The sequence below is a fragment of the Onychomys torridus genome, chromosome 11 (assembly GCF_903995425.1).
Source record: "Onychomys torridus chromosome 11, mOncTor1.1, whole genome shotgun sequence".
Lineage (NCBI taxonomy): Eukaryota > Metazoa > Chordata > Mammalia > Rodentia > Cricetidae > Onychomys > Onychomys torridus.
Window position 1 is genome coordinate 37,664,008 of NC_050453.1, and position 11,341 is coordinate 37,675,348.

Consider the following 11,341-nt stretch of genomic DNA (forward strand, 5'->3'; position numbering starts at 1 on the left):
GCTTCCTCAGGAAGGCAGCGTGAGGCGCTGTAACAGGTATTTTGTGTTACTGAGAGAGTCTAGAGGCCAGCACATGCTTTGGTATGCTAATAGGCATCACAGTCAGCCATTTGTCCTGAGTTTCTTTTGGATCTGGCAACCAGCCTGTGCCAGAGAAAATGAACTGACACCTGACATACTGGTAGATAATAAACATTTTTCATCATTTTAAGTTATGAGAACGCTAACTTAAAAAAAAAAAAAAGCTGTAACAAGGCAAGAGAAAAATCTCATCTGTATAATGTCCAATTAATTTAAAATTCTTGCCCAACTTGAACACTATTTTGAGTTATCAGCGTCATAACTTGGAGGTACGTTTTCTCCATTAGATGCAACTCTGTGGGAAGTGTACCTGGCTGCCTCGACAGCGCCTGTGGGTGTTAGTTATTTCGATAAGAACGGGCATTGATGTCACATGTTCTGAAACGCAACTCTGTCGGGACACACTGAGGTATCAAGTTTTGGGATGCAGCCACAAAAGCAAACTCCCGAGAGACTGCTATTCAAACAGGGTGAACAATGTATCTTTCTTCAGTGGGAGGAACCCTGGGTCTGCTGTGGAGTCGCGATCCTGTGATGAGGAACTTTCGGGGAATCGTCTGATCCAGAAGATATGATGAGACTGGAATTAGAAAAAGCAATTATACCAGGAGCTGGTAGAGAGAATGGACAACCCCTTTTGTACCAAAGAGAAGCCCAGACGATAGTGTCTCTCACAAGGCATTTGTTCATTCAGCAAACACTTGTCAACCCCGTGATTATTAAGTGTGGTTTGGCTTTTTTTTTTCTTTTCTTTTCTTTTCTTTTCTTTTTTTCTTTTTCTGAGACAGAGTTCCTTTGTGTAGCCTTAGCTGTCCTGGAACTTGTTCTGTAGACCAGGATGGCCTCAAACTCAGAGAATGGCTTGCCTCAGCCTCCCAAGTGCTGGGATTAAAGGCGTGTGCCACCACTGCCTGGCTAGATTTACTGAGGTTTATAAAGCTTAAATTTTAGCCACACCTGGAGGCACATGCCCGGAATCTCAGTGTTTAGGAGGTGGAGGCAGGAGAACTGGGAGTTCAAGGCCAGTGTGGGCTACAGAACAAGAACCTGTCTCAAAATTCGACAGGCTGGGGACATAGCCCAAGGGTAGAGCACTTGTTCAGTTTGTACAAGGCCGCTGGTTTTATCCCACACTTCATACACAGTTTCAAGACCCCTTACTACAGTCCCTTCCACACCATTGGTGAGACCTTGGTAATATGGCCACACATTTATGCATTTAAAAAAATTTGCATAAAGCTGTTCTAAGTGCAACCTGTTAAGATTCTCGTGCACATCCCTTTTAGAAGGGTGGGACTGAAGTGGTCTCGGGCATCCGAGGATCTGGGAAAGGAGGAATTGAGTTCAGGATACATTTTTCTGGAGTTTGGTGGTTCACAAACACTTCTGTAAATAAATAAGTCACTTGTGGCCACTCTATAGTCGATGGCTTTTGGGATGCTTCTACTGCCCACCGAGCAGCCTCTTCAGGTAATGAGATTCTGGACCAGATGCATGTTACAATATGAGTGTGTCCTGGCACATTATAGTCATAGTTTACATTTTCCTGTTGCACTAAGGTTAGGCATCTTTTTGTGTGCTCACTGAGCATTTTGGCTTCTTTTGTAAAAGTTCTTTCTAATGTGGCTTTGTTTTAGTAGCTCTGATGTGCTTTGGAGATTTTCTTAATATTCTGGTTGTAAAGTATTTGCCAGTTATGTTTTATACATATCTTCTCCAAGTTTGTGGCCTTGGCCTTAATAATCAGGGATTTCGTTTCAACCAGGAAATTTTTGTGTGTGGTTAAACATTAATCATTTTCTTTTTAGTTTGTGTTTTTAAAGGCTTGTTCAAGCTAGGCTTGGTGGCATATTATGTGTAATCCCTGTACTTGAGAAGCTGAGGCAGGAGGACTGGAGGCTACAGACCAGCCTAGGATACACAGGGAGATTCTGTCTCAAAAATAAGAAACAAACAATAAAGCCGGTCTTGCTCAAGAAATCCTTCTGTAAGGTGGGCTGTCCTTAGCACTCTGCCCGCTGCTCTCTCTATAGCCTGCCACACAAACTTGCTTTCTCTCTCAAATAAAAAATAAGGTGGAGTAGGAAGAGGAGGAGGAGAGAACCCTTTGTCTACCCAGAAATCCTAAAGGCATCACCCTTAGTTATTTTCTAAAAGTTCTGTAGTTGAGGCAGAGGACAAAGAAGCTGGAAATAAAACTCAGTTGGTAAGGTGTTGGCCATGCACTGAAGTTCAGTCCCCAGCAGCCAATTAAAAAACAAAGAAACAAACCCAGCCCGGGGGTGGGGGGTAGGGGAGTGGGGGTGTACCTGGGATCCCAGTGTTGGTGAAGCAGAGACTGGAGGATTTCTGGGGTTTGGCCAGCCAGTCTAGTGAAATCTATGAGCACCAGCTTCAATGAAACCTTCTTTCTAAGATCTATTGTTTTGACTTTTATTATTATTTGGAGTTTGTTTGAGTGTGTGGTAAAACAATGACTTCCAAATTAGCTATTCTCTTATGGACAGATTGCCCTGTACCATTGCATGTACTTACTGAATTAAACTGTATATCTGTGTGGTTTTTTTATGGGCTCTTTATTCCATTTTATGGGTCAATTTGTCTATTCTTGAACTAAAACCATACTCTTAATTACTCCAGCTTTACAGGAAGTTCTGCTAATTTACAAGGGGGCCTGTGCCTATTTTAAAAATAGCTTATCAAACTCCAAGGAAACAAAACTATGCCAAAATTTTGATTGAACTCACACACATTGAATCTTGCACATGCAAGGTTCTGGATTCAATTCCCAATACCACCACCACCACCAAAAACAAAAAACAAAAACTCCAGCATGGTTCAAGTGTCATTTGACAGCATAGCATAGCAATTAAGAGGGAGTGTCTGGAGTCTGTGTCTACTTGTCTGCATACCAAAGCCACCTGGATAGGAGAAGCAGCCGCCCCTCTGATGAGACATACCTTCTCCAGTTGCCTTAAGAACCTCAGTATCACAGGCCAGAGCTGATTGTCATTTATCATCAGGCTGATGCTGTTGCCTTTCTTGATGTTTTTTGGTGCCTTTCTGTGAGAAATAGCAACAATTTCTTTTTCTTGTTTCTTTCTTTCTTTTTTTGCTTTGTTTTGTTTTGCTTTGTTTTTCAAGATAGGGTTTCTCTGTATAGTCTCTATGACCCTGGCTGTCCTGGAACTTTCTTTGTAGACCAAGCTGGCTACCCACTCAGAGATTCCCTTGCCTCTGCCTTCCGAGTCTGGGATGAAGGGTGTTGGGTACCATGCCCGGCTCAACCATTTCTTGTATCTGTATGTATGCTGAAACTGAGATGAAAAAGGTAGAGTGAAAGGATTAAGGAAATTAGAAGCTGAGTGTGGTAGCATGTGCCTTTAATCCCAGCACTCAGGAAGCAAAGATGAGCAGATCTCTGTGAGGTCTACGCAGTGAGTTAAAGGCCAGCCAGAACTACATAGTGAGACCCTGTCTCAAAAAAAAAAAAAAAAAAATCAGAAAGAACACTCCCCAACTCCCCACCCCAGCTCGGCTTGGAAGAGCATCCTCACATGTGCCTGTGGGAAGGAATGCAATCTAAAATACCATGGTGAAGGCTGAACTGCATCTCACCTAACTCGTAAACCTTTGACTTTTCCACCCTGGCCTGATGGCTGCCTAGCCCAGATGATCTTTCAGAAGCTACATAAATAGTTTTTTCCCTTTCTCTTTGATGCTACCTGAACTACAGCGACTCCTTCGGCTTGAGAGGTATTCCACTTTCAAGGTGCAGATCTCCTGGAAACGTTAAAATGAGGCCCTAGGGTCAGTCTCAGATTCCCATCCCATCTCCATAACTGAGCACAGTGTAAGTCATTTAACTGATGCTTCCTGGGTTCATCTGTGAGATGCAGGGACTGATAGCTTGTCTCTCACTGGCTTGTTGAGGATCTAAAGAGTTGAGGCATGCTTGGAATAACTCCAGACACCCAGGAATCTCTCACTGAGCTTAAGTGTTCACAGATCACTTAAACGAGATTTCCTTCCTCACTAATCAGCGAAGGGCAACTCCACTGCAGGATGTTTGATGGGAAGACAGCCTAGGGGTAGGGTAGGGCAGGGACCAGAGAGGAGAGAGATGGGAGATGGAGAAGGGGAGGAGGTGGGTGGAGGGTGAGAACTAAGAACTTTGCAGACTGAAAAAGGTCTGAATGGGATGCTGTGATTGGAGCCCTCGGGTCCCTCCAGGAAAAGACATTAATAAGATGGGGTGGGGGATGGGACAGAAATAGACAGGAAGTGGAAGGGTGCCCAGGTAAGCAGCAGACATGTTTCAAGGCTTTGTCTAGTATTCGCTAGAATCCAGAAAAGAAGGAAGAAAGTCTTTTCTCCCCTCTTACTCTTGGACCAGCCTCATAATTTAACTACTCTATAAATGAAATAAATTGCTGTGGACAAAACTGGGGTCCCAGCCATCATTTATAATGCTACTCCAGTGGGGACGATTTTCTGAACTCTGAACAGCACGCAACTGTAGTCTTTTTGAACAGAACCTGTTTGTGAGTTGGGGCCTTCTTGTTTGCTGAGGGGGGCGGGTGCAGCTGGACAGGCCAGACAGAGCTGGTGTTTCTCAATCAGATACTGGAGCTGTAGTGTAGACTTGTTTGGACAAGGGAGACAGGCAAAACTAGAGCCCAGGTCCCCAAATCCCTGTGTTTCCAGCTAGTGGCTTTACCTTTGGAATCAATGTTATCTGGTGAAATAAGAACAGTGGTGGGAATTTAACAAACACTACAGTGCACACAGCAATACAGCCCAGTAGATATATTATATACAGTTCACACAGCAATACAGCCCAGTAGATATAATATATACAGTGCACACATCAATACAGCCCAGTAGATATAATATATACAGTACATACATCATATACAGCTCAGTAGATATAATATATACAGTGCACACATCAATACAGCCCAGTAGATATAATATATACAGTTCACACATCAATACAGCCTAGTAGATATAATATATACAGTGCACACAGCAATACAGCCCAGTAGATATAATATATACAGTGCACACATCAATACAGCCCAGTAGATATAATATATACAGTGCACACATCAATACAGCCTAGTAGATATAATATATACAGTGCACACAGCAATACATTCCAGTAGATATAATATATACAGTACACACAGCAATACAGCCCAGTAGACATAATATATACAGTGCACACAGCAATACAGTCCAGTAGATATAATATATACAGTGCACACAGCAATACAGCCCAGTAGATATATTATATACAGTACACACAGCAATACAGCCCAATAGATATAATATATACAGTACATACAGCATATACAGCCCAGTAGATATAATATATACAGTACATACATCATATACAGCTCAGTAGATATAATATATACAGTACACACAGCAATACAGCCCAGTAGATATATTATATACAGTAAATACAGCATATACAGCCCAGTAGATATACTATATACAGTGCACACAGCAATACAGCCTGGTAGATATAATATATACATTACACATAGCAATACAGCCCAGTAGATATAATATATACAGTGCACACAGCAATACAGCCCAGTAGATATAATATATACAGTGCACACAGCATATACAGCCCAGTAGATATAATATATACAGTACACACAGCAATACACCCCAATAGATATAATATATACAGTACATACAGCATATACAGCCCAGTAGATATAATATATACAGTGCACACAGCAATACAGCCCAGTAGATATAATGTATACAGTGCACACAGCATATACAGCTCAATAGATATATTATATATAGTACACACAGCATATACAGCTCAATAAATATAATATATACAGTACACACAGCACATATAGCCCAATAGATACAATATACACAATACATAAACCATAGTAATACAGTATATATAGCTCACGATATATAGTTTATGCAGCACAATATATATAAAGTACATACAGCATAGTATAAACAGTACACAACACAGTACATCTAGGACATACAGCACATTACATAATACAGCACTTATAGCATAGTATACACAGTACATACAGCAAGTGTAAACAATACATACCACACAGTACATCTAGGACATACAGCACATTACATAATACAGTACTTAACAGCGTAGCATACACAGTACATGCCGCACAGTGTGCTCTGAAATGCTATACACTTTCAAAGGCAATTGAGTCTGAGTTTGGGGACATGATTGCTCAGCTAGAGACTGGTAATCGGATGCCACCTTGTCTGTCTTTACACGAGCTGCTTAGTTGGGGGGCTGGAGGAAAGCAAAAACTGGATGGCATTTTGCTGTGCTCCGTGGAAGAATCCAGCATCAGGTGGGAGGAGGTAGAAGGAAGGAGGAGAATGGGGAGCCCCTCAAGTCTCCTCCAATGCAGGACTCTTTATTCTGTACTTTCTAACTGGAGAACACAGCATCGTAAGCATCAATCACTCGGTCTTTTCCCCTTGAGAACTGCAACAACCGGATCAGAGCAACTCCTCGGTGACAGGTCTGTGATCAGACCTGGTTTGTTAGGATGGGTAGTTATATATGACTTCGAATCAGGAAATGATAAAGAAATTATACATTCTTGACGTGTAAGAGGTATCCAAGATCAATATTGTGACTGTTTTCTAGCATGCTGCAATCTCCAGGTTGCTGACTCATTTTATACTGGCTATAAATGTAGTTTCTTCCTGGTGACATTCACAGGAAACACTGAGTTTCTTATGGATGTATCTGAAATCTTACTGTAGGAAGAAATATGTTGAAAGGCTTTCTGCAGAAAATGAATACTATTCTAGCAGTTGAATTTTTTCTTTTTCTGGTTGGCATAGAGCCCAATGGCAGAACACTTGCCTAGCATGCACAGGGCTCTGAGTTCAATTCCCAGGACCTCAAACAAAATAATGATTTCTCTTCCTGAGGATTCCACCCTCATGCTGACTTCGTCTCTGCTTCTTGTCCTAGCTCCTAAATACTACTTTTAGATGTAGACTTTTATTTGCTGGCTATAAATTTTATATGGTTAATTGAATAGGATTCATATCTCACTTAAAACCATAGCTGAGCACTCATGGGCTGTCCCTAGCGGGTTTATGAAACCTCAGAAAATCATACTGGTGCCCCTGCTGAATGGAAACAATGTACTGCCCATCAAATTGAAATAAAAAGCAAAGGAAAGGAAATAAAAAAGATTTCATGGAAGAAGGGTGGGGTACAGCTTTGTCCTCGTTGAAAGGGAATGGGTGCTGAAAGATGGTTTTCCCAACACCCTTGCATGGCCGGTCTCCCTAAGACATTGAGATGCGGCAGGAAATTTTGCAATATAGATTTGGAACCTAATGTGGGTTTATCAAATGCATGGCTCTGGGAAGAATGAAGTGTGCTGACTGAATGCACCCCAAGTAAGTGCATCTGGATCTTCTTGCTAAGCAATGTGGGCCCAATCCCATCTCCAGGAATCTGGCTTGGATGTGGGTATGGCAGGGATGGCCAGGGGTTGGGGATTCAGTGAACTGGATGTCCGAAAGGCAGTGTCCCCAGCTGAACCTGGGACAAGGCAAGAGTAGCCTAGTCCAAACAGCTACCCAGTGGTCTTAGGCAGCAATGTGGAAGCAACAGGGAGAAGATGGAGACATAGACCATGCAGGTTTGGTAACTTCAAGGTAGTGTCCAACATCCAAATTCACTTCAGCAATTCAAGGAGATGCTCAAAAATTAGCATGATGGCACACAACAAATAACAGTACCTGACATTTGAAAATACTGCTCCAAGTTAGCATTGTTTCTGTGCTATTATCTGATCATTGAAATGAAGAATAGGGAGACTATTATCTTAATTTTTACAGTAAAAGAAGCTGGCTGGGGGAAGGAAGGTTGTTTATTGTGGTTTTTGGGAGAACGATGACTAACTCCAAACTCACCAGGTTTCTACAATAATATTATTTCTACTGGGATAAACAATGGGGTTATTAACAAATAAAAGATCAGTTCTTAATATGGGAGCTCAGAAACAAGCATGTGCATCCTAGTTGATATTCTAGCTAGGGAGTGGTTTAGTCAAACGCGTCACTCCAGCCTGAGGTACAGGCATGGCGGACAGTAGCCAGGAATAAAGACCAGCCAGGCAGTGGGCCCAGGAACCGTCTCTCACGCAGCAGCTTTTCCGTCTTGTATTCTTCACTGGAGACAGACTTCCTCTCCCGCTAATTTATATCATTTCTCCCATATATTGAGAGGTTTGGCTCCCAGAGTTGGAGGTCTGCTTCTTGTGATCCTGTGATTCCACACCCTGGGGAAAGTAGAAAGGTTGAGAGCAGAGGAGGGATGCTTACAGGTTCACAGTTACCTGGAGTCACCATTTTAGCCAAGACTATAGCGGAGGCCTGTTGTCGGACTGTGGGTGTAGGTCAGTGATAGAGTGCTTGCTTAACATTTGTGAGGTCCTGGGTTCTGTCCTTAGCACTGGAAAATGCACACACACACACACACACACACACACACACACACACACACCAACAACAACAACAAGAAAGATATAATAATTATAATAAACAGAAAAAGAGGACAGTGTATCTTCTTAGATGCCAAATTTAACCTCTCATGTTGGTGCATGCCTTTACTCCTAACACTCAGGACGTAGAGGCAGGTGCATGTCTGAGGTCAGCCTAGTTTTCAGAGCAAGTACAGCCAGAGGTACATAGTGAGATCCTGTCTGCCAAATCCAGGAAAAAGAGGTTTGTGCATGCATAATATCTGCAAGCACAAATGACACCGAGTTCAGTCTTGAAAATGTATCAGGAGCAGAGCATTCGGCCAATGAATCCTTATGCCAGGCTTACCACCAGCAAGCTGCAGGCTGGCTGGTATCCTTGTTTAGGCTTCCTTTGCTCACCTCGTCTGTCGAGCCTACTTCCAGCTAACGGTAACCTTCTAGGTCAGGACTCAGTTACTCTGAATTCTTCTAGGTATAACCCATTTCATGCAGAAGAACCCTTCAGAAGTATAGTTCAAGGGTTCATACTGTAAAAGGACATCACAGTTTTGAAGTCTAGAAACCACAGGTGTATGATGACTATTCTTGGTAGTCAACTTGGCTATATCTGGGATAAACTACAATCCAGAAATGGAGGGCACACACGTGAGAGGTTTTCTGCTTGATCTGAAGTGGGTAAATCCACTTCTAATCTGGACTTTTGAGGTAGGAAGACTCACCTGTGATCTGGATCTTGAGGTGGGAAGACAGACACCTTTAATCCAGATCTTGGGGTGGGAAGGCATCCCTTTAATCTGGGCCATACCTTCTGCCAGAAGCCTATAAAAGGACATGGAAGAAAGAAGGCTTTGTCTTTGCCTGCTTGCTCTCTCCTTGCCAACACATCCATTCCTTCATTGGCACTGGAGCCTACTTCTTTGGGATTCCAGCATGTATAGCAGACCAGCTGAGATACCCAGCCTTGTGGGACGGAGCAACTACTAGATTCTTGGACTTTCTGCTCACATTTAGCCATTGTTGGATTAGTTGGACTGCAGCCTGTAAGTCATTCTAATAAACTCCCTGTGTGTGTGTGTGTGTGTGTGTGTGTGTGTGTGTGTGTGTGTGTGTACATCCTAAAAGTTCTGTGACTCCAGAGAACCTAGTACACTCCTCTTGTAGATGACCAGGGTTCCGTTCCCAGAATTCCTATCAGGTATCTTACAGCTAGAACTCTAGTTTTAGGAGGTCCAATGCCCCTGGACAGGCACATACACTACACATCAAATAAAAAATAAACACACTTAAAAGGGGGTGGGAGTGCGCTTGAGCATTGCTCATTCCCAAGATTCAACCAATAACTGACTACATTGGATGGCCTCTGTTTACAATGGCCGTGACCTGATTCCCTCCCCTCCCTTCCCCTCCCCTCCCTCACAACTTAGTTTTGGTTTTTATTCTCAGCGGTGTTTGGTTACACATGGAAAGAAAGTGTTTGATGGATTGTTTTGCAAAGCAGGAGCCCCAATGCTCTACAGCTATGGTAGGAATTTGGGTTGGTTCGCCCATTCTAGGTTGTTGGTTGCTGGATTCCTCTGAGGCAGTGGTTCTCAACCTTCCTTATGCTTCGACCCTTTCATACATAAGAGTTCCTCATGTTGTGGTGACCCCAGTTATAATATTTCTTTTGTTGCTACTTCATAACTATAATTTTGCTATTATTACAAATTGTAATATAAATATCTGATATTCGATCCTTGTGAAAGGTTCGTTTGCCCCCAAAGGGCTTGCGACCCACAGGTTGAGAACCACTCTTCTAAGGCCCCGGCTTTTCCTTTCACGTCTCTTGGAACTTTAACAGAAAGGATGCGACCAAGATCCCGTCTAACTCTTGGACCAATCTCTTGCGGTTAGCAGTCTATACAGCAACACTGGTTTGCCTGAATTTTTAGCTCAGTGTAGTTATAGTGACAGCTCAACTTTCAGTCCCTGAGAAACTTTTAGCAGTCTGCTAACATCTGCATGTTGACTGTTGTATTTTACATTTATCTTTTTTTGTTGTTCCTTGTAACATTTTCACACTATCCTAGTCTATTTAATGAATGCAATGTTACGTTCTGTAGATATTAGACTTTAAAATTTTCTCTTTTTTTCCTGAATTTATTTTTACCTTTACTTTGTTTGTTTGTTTTTTTGAGACAAGGTTTCTCTGTGTAGCTTTGGAGGCTGTCCAGGAACTCGATTTGTAGACCAGGCTGGCCTCAAACTCACAGAGATCTACCTGCCTCTGCTTCCCGAGTGCTGGAATTACAGGCGTACACCACCACTGCCTGGCTACCTTTACTTTTAAAGGAGACAGAAGTTGAAGGTGAGGGTGGGGCTCTGCCTCTGGTGTTAGGAAATTTCCCACAATGCCTGGTGGTCCTTAACTGCTTGCTAGTACGTGAGAGTCAGTTTACCCTTCCTCAATCTCTTTACTTCTCCACAGAGAAAAGGTCCGTTTTACCTTTGGAGTAGGAGTAGGGTAGTACCTTGAGGTGGCACAGAGGTGTCGTGGCCAACTCTTCTTTACTAATACTTAAAAAAAAAAATCTAATGAATGTGTAAGTGTGGGCATCCAGTCAATGCAGGAATTTGTCACAATTATGAGACTCTCTTGCGGAGTGAAGTCTTACTTAAATACAGTGAAAATGGCAAAAGGCGTATTGACTGGTCTAACAGATATACTTTAAAATGCCTTTGTTACT